This window comes from Globicephala melas, chromosome 12 (assembly GCF_963455315.2).
Source record: "Globicephala melas chromosome 12, mGloMel1.2, whole genome shotgun sequence".
Lineage (NCBI taxonomy): Eukaryota > Metazoa > Chordata > Mammalia > Artiodactyla > Delphinidae > Globicephala > Globicephala melas.
Genome location: NC_083325.1, coordinates 1453888 through 1470980, shown reverse-complemented (window position 1 = coordinate 1470980; position 17093 = coordinate 1453888). Strand labels below are relative to the sequence as shown.

Here is a 17093-nt window from a genome sequence, read left to right as displayed (position 1 = left end):
ATGTTAAAGAGAGAGATCCAGAGAGACAGGAGAGCAAAGTCTGCAGCCTGGGACCGAGCAGAGGTGCAGCAGGATGCCAGAGCAGGTGGGGGGCCCTTCAGCAGCCTGAACCTTGGGAGGGACTAGTCCATACAGTAAACAGTGTTCGAAGGAACAGTTCTCACTAAGAAATGTTTCCAGGCCACAGACTCCAGGGGGTGCTGGGTTGATATGGTGTTGACGTCTTTCGCTCCAGGCGGCCGTGGTATCTGCGTTAGGGCTGGAGTTTATGGTTGGTTTGTCACCATTGAGTGTTTTGTGCAGCTGAGAGAGAGCTGTGTGGTGAGCTCCCAAGCCCCCCCGGCAGCCAGCCTGACAGATACAGGACGAGGCTGTCAGGTGCTGGGGGCGGGGGGGCAGAAACCTCAGCATCACCTGTGACCTAACCCCACCCTGACCCACTGAATGAGATCCTTGGGGGATTCATGGACCTATAAAGGTTTGCGACACTGCAGAGTGGGCATTGTTGCTTGCCTAGCAGCATCCATTCCCTGTGTTTTTCTTAATAACAAGATGCAGCATTTTTTTTTTTTTTGCTTTTTCAGTGCCCTTTGTAATAATGGTAGTAATGAATCTTCAGATGATGAAATGGTAGTCCTCGTTCCCCCCTGGCAGCCATCCTGCGACCATGAAGGGATCAGCCTTGAGACAAATCTGGCACGAAGCTGTCAGAACTGAGGATGGAAGGAACCTGGATTTGTGAGCTTCTGATCTGTCCTGGGCCTGGGTCTCTCCCAAGTCCGATCTCCCAATTATGTGTGATAAGTTTCTCACCGTTTACACCAGTTTGACTTTGGGTGTTTTTGTTCCTTGCAGCTGAAAGCATCCTAACGTATCCAGACGTGGAAGTGGGTGCTGGACACACAGGGTGTTGTATGTGCCGATCCTCTGTAAAATACCCACTTTTTCAGATGGTCACAGGTTTTTCTCTTAGTCTTATGAGTAATGCTTTTACCCCCGGGTGGTCATTAAATTGTTCAGTTGAAGGTTGGTGGAGAGAGGGGGAGTAAGAAGAATGAGAAGGCTGTCCTGAGAGGGGGCAAGCACCGGCCTGCAGAGCCCGCTGGCTGGGGAGCTGATCCGTGCTTTGCCCTGATTTGGTGTTTGCACCTCAGTTTTTCATTTGTAAAATGAGAAGAAGAATAATGAAATGGTCGAGGTGAAAACGCTTTGAAAACTGGACTCCTTTTTTCCCCCAGTTTATTTCTCATTTCTAATTGCTTTTGTTTTTTCTTTATGGTGCTAAAACATACATAATGTAAAATTTACCATTTAACCATTTTTAAGTGTACAGTTCAGAACTGTTAAGTTCGTCAGATTTTTTCAGCAGAAACCTTACAGGCCAGAAGGGAGTGGCTTGACGTATTTGAAGTGATGAAAGGAAAGACCTTCCAACCAAGAATTCTTTACTCAGCTCGATTATCATTTGGATTTGTGGGAGAGATAAAGAGTTTTCCAGACGCAAGAGCTGAAGGAGTTCATCAACACTACACTGACCTTGTAGGAAATGTTAAAGGGACTTCTTTAAGCTGAGAAAAAAGGGCACCAACAACCTAAGTGTCCATCGACAGATGAATGGATAAAGAAGTTGTGGTGTGAATGCAGTGGAATATTACTCGGCCATAAAAAAGAATGAAATAATGTCATTTGCAGCAACAAGGATGGATCTGGATGGTGTCATGACCTTGTAGGAAATGTTAAATGGACTTCTTTAGGAAGTAGGAAAGAGCTTGTAGGAAATGTTAAAGGGACTTCTTTAAGCTGAGAAGAAAGGGCACCAACAACCTAAGTGTCCATCGACGGATGAATGGATAAAGAAGATGTGGTATGTATGCAGTGGAATATTACTCAGCCATAAAAAAGAATGAAATAATGTCATTTGCAGCAACAGGGATGGATCTGGAGGGTGTCATGCTAAGTGAAATAAGTCACACAGAAAGACAAATGATCTCACTTATGTGGAATCCAAAAAAAACAAAAAAAATCATCAAACAAAACAAAACGAAACTCACGGATACAGAGAACAGATTGGTCATTGCCAGAAGTGGGGGGGTTGGGCAAAATGGGTGAAGGGGGTCAAAAGGTACAGACTTGCACTTAGGAAATACGTAAGTCTGGGGGATGTCATGCACAGCATGGTGACTATAGTTCATAATGGTGTTCTGTGTATTTGAACGCTGCTAAGAGAGTCGATCTTGAAAGTCCTCATCACAAGAAAGAAAATTTTGTAACTTTGTATGGTGATGGATGGTAACTAGTTTTATTGTGGAGATCAATTCTTAGTGTAGACGAATGTCAAACCGTTATGTTGTAAACCTGAATCGAAAATAATGTTATATGTCAACTATACTACAACTAAAAAAAACCCCAAACGTGTGCAGCCATTACCACTATTTCCAGAGCTTTTTTTTTTTTTTTTTTTTTGCGGTACGCGGGCCTCTCACTTTGTGGCCTCTCCCATTACAGAGCACAGGCTCCGGACGTGCAGGCTCAGCGGCCATGGCTCATGGGCCCAGCCGCTCCGCGGCATGTGGGATCTTCCCGGACGGGGGCACGAACCCGCGTCCCCTGCATCGGCAGGCGGACTCAACCACTGCACCACCAGGGAAGCCCCCCAGAACTTTTTGTCATCCCAAACAAACCCTGTCCCTGTTAAACGCTAACTCCTGTGCCCCTGCCTCTGGCCGCTGGGAGCTCTGTCCTACTTTCTGTCTGTACGAATCTGATGACTCTGGGGAACTCGTGTAAGTGGAGTCCCACAGGATCTGTCTTTTAGTGTTTGGCTTATGTCACTGAGCACAATGTCCTCCAGGCTCGTCACGTCGTAGCAGGTGTCAGGATTTCCTTCCTTTTGTAGCTGAACTACATTCCATTGTATGTGTGGATCACATTTTGTTTATCCGTTTACCTGTTTTGGACACGTGGGTTGCTTCCACTTTTTGGCTTTAGTGAGTAATGCTGCTGTGAACATGGGTGTGCAAATGTCTGTTTGAGTCCCTGCTTTGAATTCTTTTGACTATATACTTAGGAGTGGAATTGCTGGATTATATGGTTATTCTGTGTTTAACTTTTTGAGGAATAGCCAAAGTGTTAAAAACTTGAGTCTTTTTAAAAATGAGTTGTTGGGACTTCCCTGGTGGCGCAGTGGTTAAGAATCCACCTGTCAATGCAGGGGACAAGGGTTCGAGCCCTGATCCGGGAGCAACTAAGCCCGTGCGCCACAACTACTGAGCCTGTGCTCTAGAGCCCACGAGCCACAACTACTGAGCCCGTGTGCTGCAGCTACTGAAGCCCATGCGCCTAGAGCCTGTGCTCTGCAACAAGTGAAACCACAGCAATGAGAAGCCCATGCACCACAACAAAGACCCAAGGCAGCCAAAAATATAATATAAATAAATAAATTTATTTTAAAAAATGAGTTATTTATATTTAGAAACAGATTACAAGGTGAACCTGTGCCTTTCTTCTTGGGACCATGTTTTTCTCGTTGATTGCAAGGACTTAACAGTTTTAACACGGGACTCATGAACTGACCTTTTTATAACATGTTGGACATAGTGTCAGATTCATATATATTACCCTCTTTAATCAAAATTAGAGAATAGGCAGTTTCTGTAAGTTAAAGTTTCAAAGTTTGAAGTGTAAAATGCTTCATGAGATTTTCAATGTCAAGGTACCCAACTTTGTGTGTGTGTTTGAGAAAGAATTGATTTATTTCTTCCAGCAAACCCAGCATGTTTATGACGCACGAAAAACAAAGGGCTGAATGTCTAATGAAATAAAGACGTAAAATACAAGATCCTACTGCTCTATTAACAGTTTCCAGCAAAGAGAGATGACCTTGGACTGTTAGATAGTAATGCTTTCCAGCAAAGAGAGATGACCTTGGACCATTAGATGTTAACACTTACCAGCAAAGAGAAATGACCTTGGAGTGTCAGACACCTGAGACATTGCAGGTTCAGGAGCGAGAGGAAGGTCATTGTGGGCATTCTTGCTGCAGCGTCCCTGATGTCTACTGGCAGGTAATCACAGATGTACAAGTGTTTACCCTTCCCTCCCTTGGACTGTAGGCTCCGTTCTAACAGCCCAGCAGAGCTTGCTCATGTTTTTATAGTGCTCAGTGCCTCTGTTGTTCTGGCATTTCTCTTTTTTTTTTTTTTGTGGTACGCAGGCCTCTCCCACAGTGGCCTCTCCGGAGCACAGGCTCTGGACGCGCAGGCTCAGCGGCCATGGCTCACAGGCCCAGCCGCTCCGCAGCATGTGGCATCTTCCCGGACCAGGGCACGAACCCGTGTCTCCTGCATCGGCAAGTGGACTCTCAACCACTGCGCCACCAGGGAAGCCCAAGGTGGTCTTTTTAGATAGTCTTTGGAGGTTATCTGCAGGAAGAGAGAGGTCTTTTAAGGCTGGGGTGAATTACTATGTAGTTTATGGGTCTAGGTCCTCGACCACATTGCGTCTTGTCCGTGGAAGTAGCAGGACTTCTGTGGGTCCCATGGGGCGGATGGTAACTGAGAAGTGTCTTGAGCCATGTTTCATCCCTGTTCCACTATTCTGGATGTTGTCTTGGAGCTGTTTGCAAACAGTGTGGATACCCCCGAAAATAGACACGGACGGCTGTAGTCGCTCATCCCCACACGACTGACGCCAGGTGGGCAGTGCAGTCCCACGGAGACGCTGTGATACCTTCCTCTGGGGTCGCGTTCAGGAGGGACCGAAGCAGCCTCACGTGACGTTCCAGAAACGCTCCCAGCCAGTGGTAAAAGAGAGTGACCACTGTTTTAGACAGTGAACCTCAAACATTTCATCTGCTCTTTCTTGGAAGGCTCTCGCTCTTTAGCTTTGCACATTTGACACATAATCCTGTATGATGAGAAGGTACACACACAGAGGTGTGGGCTCAAGTCCTCATCTGGGGGAGCTGCTCCGGGGGTGGAGGGGCAGGCAGCCCAGAGACAGTTCTGCAAGTGGCCGACGGGGAAGGTCTCCCTCGGAGTCGTGTGTCCTTCGGGAGCTCGGCCAGATCCGACCAACAGCCTGCCTGTAGGTTAAGGACCCTTAACCTACAGGGTCACCTGTAGGGTCACCACTGACCCTTACCTGTTAGAAAAGGTGGGTAAAAGGTGAAGTTCTCCCGGACAGTGTGAATTTAGTGCAGCGGGTGCAAAACCATGATGAGACACAGACACACGAGCAGCGAGCGCGCTGCAGCTCATGTCTGCGCGCTGGCGGTGCTGCACGTGGCCCATCAGAGCTGCTGGGGACGGAGGACTTGAGGAACCGCAGCCTGTTCATCCTGACCTGAGTTCGCATCCATCTTCTGTGCCTTATGTCTCTCCTTCGCCTTCCAGGAATTTCCCTGTACTGGGGTGTAACTGGCGCACGTAAGCTGCGTACTGAGCTTCACACTGTCAGTTTTTCCTCGTGACATCATCTCTGCCAACAGGGTGGTTCCCTGCAGCCCATCAGCCCCAAGGCCCCTCGTGCTCCTTTGTCATCCTCTCCCCCCGGGCCTCTGATTCCTTTGCCACTGCAGTCATAGGAGAATCTGAGAAACATTGTCTTAGGGAATTCTCTTATGTTCTGGAACCCGCCTGGACCCCAGAGGCAGCTCCTGGCCGAGCCTACGTCTCCGCCCGCCCCTCGTCCATCCTCTCTTGGCCTAGAGCCCGGCCCGATCTGCAGTTCCGCACATGCAGTGCGAGCGAGCTTTGCTGGTTCTCTGCGGCTTCCTGGGCCCCGGCAGGTGTGCGTGACCAGTGCTTTCCAGACTGTAGTGAAGGGTGAGGCTTTTCTTTAAAAAAAAAAAAAATTCCGGTCCATTGTGGACCGATGCTTCTGTAAAAGACAATAAAAATGGGTTACTAGAAAAATGAAGTGAAAAAAAATGATATGAGTACAAATCTCAATTTTTTTCTTTTTAGATTCAGAAGATGTGAAATTTCTCTGTCAAATTAGTAACTTTATACCTGTTCTCAACTTCTGCGCTGATCTCACTGTAGGTTGAAAAGAAACTCTCACGGTCGCAGCTACACTGAGTAGTACTGTGATAGGCAACTCTGCTTTTCCTGTTTGTTTCACTGGGTAGAGTGATCTTTTGACCATGCTGTTAGAGTTTCCCACTTGGAGTGTTCAGCAGCTGTTGGCCAATTATCTTGACTTGGGAACTGAAAGGAAACTAACAATAGTTGAGTACTTACTGTGTGCCGGTCAGTGTGCAAAACATTTTTATTTTTATGATGTTAGCTATGGGATTGTCATGTACAGCCTTTATTATGTTGAGGTATGTTCCCTCCGTACCCACTTTGTTGAGAGGTTCTTTTTCATGAATAGATGCTGAATTTTCTCAAAGGCTTTCCCTGCATCTACTGAGATGGTCATATGATATTTATTCTTCATTTTGTTAATGTGCTGTATCACATTGATTGATTTCCTGATATTGAACCATCCTTACATCTCTGGAATAAAATTCTGTTTGATTACACAGTGTATGATTCTCAGCGGAGGGGTGAATTAATTCACTTGAGTTCACATATTCAGTTAAATATGTCTGAAACCTCACCCTGGGCCAGATATGTCCCAGTCTCTGGGGATACAGCAGGAAGTAGAGCAGATGAAACTCCCCATACTCAGGGGGCTTATGTCTTTGTTGTGGGGAGAGATCATAACCAAACAAATGAGACGCATTAGATGGTGATAAGTGATGGGTAGAGACGTAAGTTAGAGGAAGGTCTGGGGTGGGAGGTCGGGGAAGGTTTCACCGCCATGACCTCTGAGCAAAGATACGAAGGGGCAGAGGAGAGACCCCCCCACCACCACCATCAAAGCCAGCAGTGATGGTGAGGCTCCCAGAGGTTTTTGAGAAGCTCAGTGAAGTTAAAGACCTTTCTCCCAGGTAGTAGGTGGCTGATCTGGGTTTGAACTCAAATTTGGCTTTTTTTTTTTTTTTATCATGCTTTAAAGTCTTTATTCAGTCTCCATGCTCCTGGTTTAAAAGATGCCTGAATCCAAATACAGTGGAAATCCATTTGGGAGTGCAGTTTACGTGTGTCAGGGAATTAGGCTGAAAGTCCGCTCTCTTTGTGGACTTTGCTTTGGATTAGGTCTGGATATTTTCCAAGGCTTTGAATATCTTTTTCCTAAGGGTAGAGAATACATGAATTTTGTGGTTGAATTTCCATTTTTAAGTGGATGAACTTTCTCTAGGGGCCGTAGAAAGCTAGATAACATCAAGGAGAGACTTTTCACAGGAGAACAGATGATTGAAGCTCTGGAAACCTTTTGGTGTTGCTCTTGCATGTGCACTTGGCAGTGACGGGCTGTGTAAGGCGCTCCCTGCTCACCACGACCCGTACTTAGCAGACGCCTCTCCTCTGTGTCGACAGGCGCCCTGGCTGGGGGCTCTTTTCCCTCTGGCCCCTCTCCCACTGCCCAGGACCCCCCCTTCCACACAGACCCTGTACCCGTGGTCCAGGCTGCTGAACCCTGGACTCCCCTCTGCCTGTCACTCAGCCCCAGATTGGGTTCGGGGGGGTTGTCACTCATGACTGTCGGGTGTAACTTTCTCACTTGAACTTGAACACCACGTGAAATTCCCATGGCGGGTATTCCCATACCTGTGTTACAGACGAGGAGTGTGACATAATTTGTCCGAAGTGATCATCCCTGGATTGCTGCTATGCCGTCTCCCTTTTCAGCTACAGTTTGGACTTGAGCAAGCTTTTGTGGGTTGGTCATGATTTTATTAATGAAATTTATGATATGGCTCCTGTGGAAATGGCAAAATTGTAAACAGAATTGGCTTCAAATTTTTGATGCTTGAGTTGGGGACTACTTGAGTATCATTCAGTTTTTACAGCCTTGCTAATTTTTCTTAAAGACTTTATTTTTTAGTGTAGTTTTAGGGTCACAGCAAAGTTGAGGGGCAGGCGCAGAGATTTCCCATACACGCCCTGCCCCCCCGCCCAGACTCCCCCCCGATGGTGCATTTATTATAATTGATGAACCTACCTCGATAGGTCACGGTCCCTAGTTTACGTTAGGGCTCACTCTTGGCGTGGTGCGTGCTGTGGCTTTTGAGAAATGTGTAATGACTTGCATCCACCGTTACGGCCTCTGCATGCAGAGCGTCTTTATTGCCCCCAGATCCTCTGTGCTTGGCCTCCTCACCCCTCCCCCAACCACACCCATGCCTCCCTTTTTTTTTATACATTTGCAGACATAGGATAAAAACGGGAACTAACCTTTCTTCAGACAGGGGCAACAGGAGGCAGCAAGCTTGGCCCGACGCCTGTGCGGCCAGGCCTGGCTCCGCACTCACGCCCACCCAGCATGGCTCCCTCTCTGTTCCCGGCCTTGTAGCCATCCCGATGTCCTCAGCTCTCCCCTTCCCTCCGGGGAGTTTGTCGGGGACTTTGTTCCGCCGCGGCCTCGTGGTCCTGCCGTCGTGGGGCTGAGGGTCTGGACAGGACGCTGACCTGTGGGCGGGGCAGTGCAGCTGCGCCCTCCTGTGCTCCCTTTTCCTCTTAGGCCCTCTTTCCTCTAAAGAATTGTATGTTTTGATCTGTAATGACTATCGAGAAGTCAGAATCTGAGTCCCCAGGGTTGTTTAGTCTTTCCTGAGAGTCAGGGGGGCTGCTTGGATAATGTGGGATACAACATTCTTGAGTCTGTAGCCAAACCCAGCCCCAAAGAGGTGCCAACAGGACAGGAGAAACTGCAGGGCGACACTAACAGGACACCTGCCTCAGGGGGCAGAGGGACTGGGCCGAGGCCAGTGAGACGTTCGTCTGCACTCGGTGGGGGAGGGGCAGGCAGAGCAGGGGGTTGGGGTGGAGGGGAGGCCTGCAACAGAGGGTCCCTCAGATAGTCAGCGCTTTTGCCGTTAGGTAGCTTGATGGCCTCAAAAATCCTCCAGGTCAGTAGTTCTCAGTGAGGCTAGAGCTGTTCCCTAAGGAGCCACTGGGAACTTGTGGGCATTTTTTGTTACCTTGATGGTTTGGGGCATGTAGATATGGAGTTGGCTAGGGCCAGGGTTGCTGGATGGGATCGGGGTTGCTGGATGGGATCGGGGATGCTGGATGGGATCAGGGATGCTGGATGGGGCCAGGGATGCAGGACAATGTCAGCGATGCTGGATGTCACAAAGTTTGCATCCACAGGACTGTGGTTCAAGTTAAAACAAAAAGGGGAAAAACGTTTTTATAATTCTCTGAGCATAGCACATACTTTTATCTTAGATATGATCACAGAGTACTTTTACACAGTTTTAATTAACACTAAGTTTTCTGGGAATGCCCTGAGATTTGTCAATTGAGTGAAGCAAAGTTTGCTTGGATTTTACTTTAATCTTTACTCTCAGAAGTGGTATTAATTTCTTTTTTATCCTATTTAGAAGCTCAAAGCCTTTAAGACATTGATTACAATCTGTTGGAAAGGTTTTTGTTTTGTTTTGTTTTTTTGTTTTTAAATGAGAGATGGCTGGTAAAGCAAACTAATATTTTTTCCAGTGAAATAGAGCAGAGACCTCAGGGAAAGCTTATATAGGGATGAATATGACAGATTTGGGGGGTTATAAATCGGTTTCATAGTCAGGATTAAGAAGAGTATTTAAAGATGGAGAGATTCAGTAGCACTTGATTGAGTAAAACAAGTTGGGTGAAATTACTCCAGAGTTTTTAAAAGGCAGAGAGGGAAAGACATGCAAGGACATGGAACGCGATCCATGTGCACTCAGGGGTACCCCGTGGAAGGCATTTAACCTGACTGCTTTCTGTCTGTGTGAGGCCTGCCAAGGAAAACACAAGCTTGGCCGCGGCCAGACGGAGAAGACGGGTCCCGTTACCAGGCGTCCAGCCTGAGGCAGGGGTGACACGGAGCGGAAGCTCCACCTGGTGGAGGATGCTGGGCCTCGGCTGTGGGCCTCCCTGTTTGCTGTCCGCCTGCGGGTGTACCAGGCACCGCTGTGCGCTGCAGCCCCTGTCCAGCTCCAGGGTGACAGCCCTGTCCCCGCTCTGAGAGGCATCCTGTTCTTGAGAACCAGGCTTTAACGTGGCGGCTGTGCTCTGACCTCCGCGGCTGTCTTCTGACGCTTCTCCCTGGGGGCCGTAAGGAGTCTGGAATTTCCACCTGCACCACCGTCCTCATCCAAGAGGTTCAAACCGCCACCCCTCCTACAGGCTCGGTTTCGTTGAACTTTGCCAAGTACCCAGTGTGTGCCAGGCATGGGCCCAGGGCCTGGACGGGCGGGAGTCCAGCTCCCCGGAGCGCAGGAAAGGAAGCCGTGCAGCAGAAGCGCGAGGGTCGGGGTCCTGCGAACCCGGTGCCCCCGCCGTGTGCAGGGATGTCGGTGAGGGCACGTGGGGAGGATCTTCCTGGCCGAGAGTCCAGTGTGCGCTGCAGCCCCCCGCACCGCGTGCCTGTGTGTGTCTGTGCGTGTGCGTGCGTGCGCGCGCGTGTGTGTGTGTGTGTGCGCGCGCGTGGGCAGCTGCCGGTCTGCACTGCCTGAGTGGCGGGAGTGTCCAGAGAAGAGGATGGGGGCGGGGTGGGCCGGGGGCTGCAGGTGAGCTTCCGTGCTGAGCGAAGCCGGTTGGTTAGGGACCCGCTTCCTGGGGAGTCCTTGCTGGCCGGGTCTCTGGGGGTTGATCACAGGTACCGGCCGGGCACGCGATCCGGGCACCCGGGAATCGCAGGCCAGGCGGGCAGCAGGGGTCCAACAACGGTGACGTAGGAGAGAAGAAATGGGAAAACTGCTCAGGAGCCAGACTGAGCAGAAGTGGGGGTGGGGGGTCTGAGGACAGGAAGGCACGGGTGGCCGGGAGCTCACCGGCTAGTGGCTGGAGTGCATGGCCGGGCCACAGGAGGCTCACCCGGAGGGTGCAGGCGCCGGCGCGGGCAGTTTCATTTAATCCTCCGGGCTTTGAGTTGCTGGTGAGGATGTCGCGTAGAAGTAGCCCGCAGACAGTTTGGTGCCTGACTGTGAAGTTGGGGGAGTCTGGTTGGCGTTGCTGGCGCAGAGGAGGTAGTAGAGCCGTGAGGATGGGGGTCACGGGGAGACAGTGGGGCCAGAAAGGGGGCTTCTCTCTCCTAAAGGCGGGAGTGGAAGGGGTCCTGCAGGAGACAGTGATGGGTGACCCTGATGCGGGCGGGGCCGTCTGGAGGCTGAGGGAATCGAGTTGGGACTTGCTGGGGAGCCTTGTTTATAAAGTCAAACATGAGGGAAGGATTGAGAATGGCCTCCTGGTTTTGTCTTTTAAAAGGTAAGAGGTGTCTCCTGACGGCAGAGAGTTGGAGAACGACTGGGCTGCCCTTAGAGAACCATCTGGAAAGGAGGAGGGGCTCCAGGTGGCCGTCTGGACACCCTGCCCACACACCCTGTGGGTGTCCTTTGCGGTGCCTGTGATCAGTCACGAATGGGGCCAAGATGTGAGCGTTCCCCTCTTGGGTGTTAACTGCAGCGGCGTAAGCTACATTCTTAGGGAGAATTCCACATCCTGGGGCTGCAGCTCCTGAGACTTCCGTTCTGTTCTCCTCCTGAGAGAGATCCTGGCTGCTTCCCAGGGTTTGTGTCTGGGGCAGGAATTGGGGACGAGGGCCTGTTTCTCCCCACAGACTGGCCTGCACTGCCCGCTTCCTGAAAGGGCGTAAAAATCAAGGCCAGAGGAAGATTCTCCCTTTTTTTTTTGTTTAAGGTTTATTTATTTATTTTATATTTTATTTTTGGCTGCGTTGGGTCTTCGTTGCTGCTCATGGGCTTTCTGTAGTTGCGGCGAGCGGGGGCTACTCTTGGTTGCGGTGCATGGGATCTTCCCAGACCAGGGCTTGAAACCGTGTCCCCTGCATTGGCAGGCGGATTCTTAACCACTGCGCCACCAGGGAAGACCCCAGAGGAAGATCCTGGGTGGAAGTTTACTGTGCGTGTATCGTGTGAGAAATCCCCACCAGTCCTGAGGGTCAGGGTGAAGCTCAGGGCTGAGCCCCGAATCTCAGAGCTTTCTCTGCTCTGGCTTGCCTACTAGGCGCCAGACCCCCTGAGGTCAGATGCCCTGCAAGGGGCCTGCCATGCTGGAGGACAAGCAGGGGCCATGGGTTGTTTTCTTGTTTTCAAAGATTAGCCTCAGGGCCTGTAACCCAGGAATCTGCTCTGTAGCAAAGGAGGCGGTTAAGGACCGGCCTTGTGTTCTCGGTGAATCCCGGTGGGGAAGCCGTGTTCTTGCAGAAAGGTTGACCTAGTGGCTCCCGAGTTCTTCCTGCATCTCCAGCAAAGACCCCTTTATTCTACCGTGGAAACTTGGCACGAGGCGGCCCTGGCTGTGAGTCAGCCAGGACAGAAGGAGCAGTTTCCACCGCTTGGCCTGACAGAGGGCGGCCGCCCGGCTCTGGGTTGGGCCACATCACCAGAAAGATGAATAAAGACCAGCTGCTTGACCTGATGTGCCAGAGAAGGCTTCAGAGATGCTCGGTCAGTTCACATGTGAAGGTGTCGTCAAGACCCAAAGGGGTTCAGCTCCTTGCGTGCTGACCAGTTATTATTTATTTTCCTCAATATTTTCCTGCATATTACAAGCGCTTTCAGTAAGTTTGTGGATGAACTTCTTGACTTAGTAAAGTATGTAAAACAAGCCAACAGGATGTGAGTTGTGACATTGGGGGTGTTGTCTTGCTTCAGGGCTGCGGGGTTATCGTGTAACACTGTCACGTGGCTCGACTGCGTGCAGGAAGAACCCTGATGTGGCTTCATCAGCTTAAATATAGTTCGGGGCAACAGACACTGAGTTGAGATGAGGAAGTTCTGTGCAGTGTAGGAAACAGGAGCTTTAAAGATAGCTCGCTGTGATGGGAACCCAGCTTCTGGAGCCCTGATAAATGAAGCGGGTAAGGGCAGACGCACAGAGAGGGGTCCCCCATTCCTGAGTCTGGAGGCAGCAGGTAAGGACCTCTTTGCAGAGGTGTGGCCATGCGTGTGCAGGGGAGAAGATGGGCAGTGGCCTCCAGAGCAGTGGAGGTGACGGCCCAGAGCAGCCAGTCGCAGGCTTCTGCTGTGTTTCTGGGTTTGTTTCCCCCCTGACCTGTCCTCCTCAGTCATTTGAAAGCAAACCTCAAAGACACTGGTCTAAACCTGCAAGCACAGTAGCAGAATGGCCTCCTAGTAGCCTTCGGCCGTGCTGATGTCTGCTTCTTGCTGCAGAGGGCAACGACGTGGTTGTTACTTCCTGTGGGTGTGTATTGTCAAATGTCTGTAAAAGCAACTGGATGTTTTATGGGTTTCACAGCAAGGGTGGGTGAGAAAGGGAGGTTATACTCTATGTTTGCAGAGAAAATATTAACAACCTTGATAATGTTCAGTGCCATAGAGTTTATGGTCCTGCAGAGACTTTTTCTATAAAAGACCTTAGGGATGCTTTTTGGCATTTTATTACATGAAATTTTTTTTTTTTTTTTTTTTTTGGCGGTACGCGGGCCTCTCACTGTCGTGGCCTCTCCCGTTGCGGAGCACAGGCTCCCGACGTGCAGGCTCAGCGGCCATGGCTCACGGGCCCAGCCGCTCCGCGGCATGTGGGATCCTCCCAGACCGGGGCACAAACCCGTGTTCGCTGCATCGGCAGGCGGACTCTCAACCACTGCGCCACCAGGGAAGCCCTACTCTGCACCATTTGAGCGTGTCTCAGGGTTGGAAGGAACCGCGTTCTGTTTAGCACCTGAGAATCTCTCCTCTTCAGAGCCTCCGCAGCCCGACCGCTGCTGCACAGACCTTCTCTTTCTTCCTTTGGCCTTTTCCTCCTTCAGTCTTCTCCCCTCTCTTCCCTTCCCCTTCCTGCCTCTGCCCTGCCCCTCCTCCACCTTCTCTAAAGGGGCGTGGTTGGGGGGGCAATCCTGCAGTTCCCCCTCCACTCCCCCTGCCCTGACCTGACCTTGCTGTACTTTTGGGAGGGATCCACGCACAGTGAGCTTCCTTAAGCCAGACCTTCAGAAGGGTTGGCACTCGTAATAAGTGATGGTGAATATTTGGGGAAAGTTGGGTGGAGAATAAGAAAATGGCATCATCGAAAAAAAAAAAAATAGCAAGGGGCTTCCCTGGTGGCGCAGTGGCTGAGAGTCCGTCTGCCGATGCAGGGGACACGGGTTCGTGCCCCAGTCCGGGAAGATCCCACATGCCGCAGAGCGGCTGCGCCCGTGAGCCATGGCCGCTGAGCCTGCGCATCCGGAGCCTGTGCTCCGCAACGGGAGAGGCCACAACAGTGAGAGGCCCGCGAACCGCAAAAAAAAAAAAAAAAAAAAAAAAAACAGAAAATGGCATCACCGAAGCAGGAAATCCAGTCGGGGCTGCCAGCCCAGCACGTTGCTAGCAACAGCTGCAAGGAAATCATAAAAGCGGCTTTTCCACAAACCAGCCAGAAATAAAGTCCAGACTGCCAAGTCAGGATATCTTAGTCAGGGTGCTTTTCGTTCCTTGTAATCCTGATTGGCCTGGCCAGTAATTGAAAGTCAGTGTTGAGTCTGACTTTACTTATTTCTCAGGCCACTGTAAAGGTCTTCATTTGTGGTGCATCTGATCAGACCCTGTGGTGAATAAAAGACGTATCCATGCGTCTTAGGAGACTGCAGGCGTGGGCAGGAAGTAGCTACAGTTATGGCAGAGCTACACTTAAATGTGGGCGGTAGCAGCCAGTTATTAATAACGGTCCTAAGGAGAACATGAGCCGCCACCAGAAGTTTGGAGTTAATTGTACTGATTTGTGAGTTCATGGACCAGCGCGAGGAGGTGGGAGAAGCTGACGGAGGACCGGAGCCGGCAGTGCAGCTGTGGGAGGGGATGGGTTCACCCGGGAAGCTTTGCACACGCCCTGCCCTGTGAGGCTGAATTCCATGGATGTGGTTGGAGTGGAGAGGAAGGAAAAAAGAGACTCAGGATCCAGGCTCTCTGACTAACCCCGGGGTGACTGAATCAGCCACTGAGCGTGTCCACAGGATTTCTAAGACCTTAAAGGAAAGGGCAGCACCCTTACTGAGAACGCCCTTCCCCATGCTGACTGTGGAAATGCTTTCCTTTGGTTCTAGTCCTTGGCAACCCCCGAGGGAGCTTCATGTGCACGCGTTACGGCCGGAGTCGAACCTGCCCCAGCTGATGAGGGTAGGGGTCCCAGCCCAGGCTGCCCTCCCAGCCCCACCCCGGGCCGTGCGGTTACAGTGAAAGGAATCAAAGGCTCCTGTTACCCTGAGTTTGGACGGGGTCGCCTGAGTTTTCAGTGCCTTGGCCTCAGGATGATTTCTGGGCCACATTTCTTGATTCCTTAAACGGGGCCTGTGACCTTATCTAGAACGGCCTGTCCAATAACATGTCACGTGAGCCACGGCCACTGTGTAGTTTAAGTTTTCCTAGCAGCCACGTGCAGAAAGGAACAGGTGAAACTAACTTGAATAATATGTTAGGTTTAACTCAAAATGCCAAACTATTATCGTGTCCCAACTATATACATCCTGTGGTCACATTAACAATTACTGAGATGCTTTAGGCTTTGGGGAACTAAATCTTTGGAATCCTGAATGTATTCTACACTTACAGCATGCCTCAGTTTGGACTCGCCTCCCCTGAGTTGCTGTGTGTGGCTGGTAGCTACCAAGCTGCACAGCGTAGACCTAAGGAGAGGTTACTGAGACTCATCTAAACGTAGAGCTCTGTTTGAAGCCCTTGGGAGGGATTCTGGGTGGGCAGGAAGCAGCTTCGCCTGAGATAGAAAGGTCCCATTTACGGATGGCAGAACGTCACTGCACGTGTGAGCACGTTCCTGACTGAGGGGCCGTTCGTGGTGAGCAGTAAAGTCACGCGGCCTCAGTCTCCACTGCCAGCAGTGACCACAGGAAAACTGTGAGACCTTGACTGCCAGGCGCTGAACCACATACTTGGGCGGCATGACTTGTCTTGGCAAATCTACTGGCCATTAAGAATGGAAACCACAGCCTTTAATGTATATATGGACACTGGTGCCAAAGAATCTTTTCCTCCAGATGCCTAATGCCTTACTCAGATGAGCAGCTGTAGCGTCCGCCTGCGGAAACAGCCACAAGCAGGCGTCCTTACATGGGAATTTCCACGGATCTCAGCTCCTCTGCGGGCGAGATCCACCACAGTGCACACGTCTCTTCCAGCAAAGCAGAAAGTATTTTTAAATGCTCTTGGAATTTCCCCTTCCTCCTTTTCTTCCTGTGGTTCTGCCTACTTTGTCCTCTTTGCCCCACTTCACTTCTGTCTTCCAGTCTTTTCCCCTCTATACCCACTTAATCTGGTTGGTTTCTGTTGTTGAGTTGTGTGAGTTTTTTATAGATTCTAGATATGAACTCCTTATCAGATACGTGATTTTCAAATATTTTCTCCCATTCTGTAGGTGGCCTTTTCACTCTGTTGATTGTGTCCTTTGATGCACAGAAGTTTATAATGATGGTGTAGTTCCCATTGTCTGTTTTTACTTTTGTTGCCTGTGCTTGTGGTGTCATATCCAATAAATCATAACCAAAGCTACTGTCATGAAGTTTTTCTCCTATATTTTCTTCTAAGAGTTTTATTTGGGCTATTTGGAGTTAATTTCTGTTTATAGTATGAGATTAAGAGTCCAACTTCAGTCTTTTGCGTGTGGATATACATTTTCCCCAACACCATTTGTTGAAAAGACTGCACTTTCCCCATTGAGTGGCCTTGGCACCCTCGTTGAAAATCATTTGACCATATTTGTGAGGGTTTATTCCCAGGCCCTCCGTTCTCTTCCATTGGTCTGTGTGTCTGTCCTTATGTCAGCACTGCACTATTTAGATTACTGGAACTTTGTAGTAAGTTTTGAAATCAGGAAGTGTGAGACCTCCAACTTCATCTTTTTCAAAATTGTTTTGGCTTTTTGGGGTTCCTTGAAGTTGCTGTGAATTTTAGGATGGATTTTTCTATTCCTGCAAGAGACATCACTTTGTTAGGATTTAGAGCCTCATTTTTTTCCCATTCATAAATGAGTTGTTGAGGATGCGCTGAGATAAGAAAAAAGGGCAAAAAAATAAGTTATTATTCA

The 17093-nt window shown here is 49.9% G+C and overlaps 1 protein-coding gene across 2 annotated transcripts in view; it reads left to right on the top strand.

Moving 5' to 3' along the window:
- The window catches only part of LIMS1 (LIM zinc finger domain containing 1), a 93580-nt gene that overhangs the window by 16929 nt on the left and 59558 nt on the right, over positions 1-17093 (top strand). Inside the window, exon 1 of one of the 2 annotated variants that reach the window (XM_060309420.2) lies at positions 12790-12969. The exons of the other annotated variant lie outside the window; for it this stretch is intronic. The gene's annotated coding sequence lies outside the window, so the exon portion shown is untranslated. Of the gene's footprint in view, positions 1-12789; positions 12970-17093 lie in introns of those variants that run through there. 2 annotated transcript variants of the gene reach the window in all.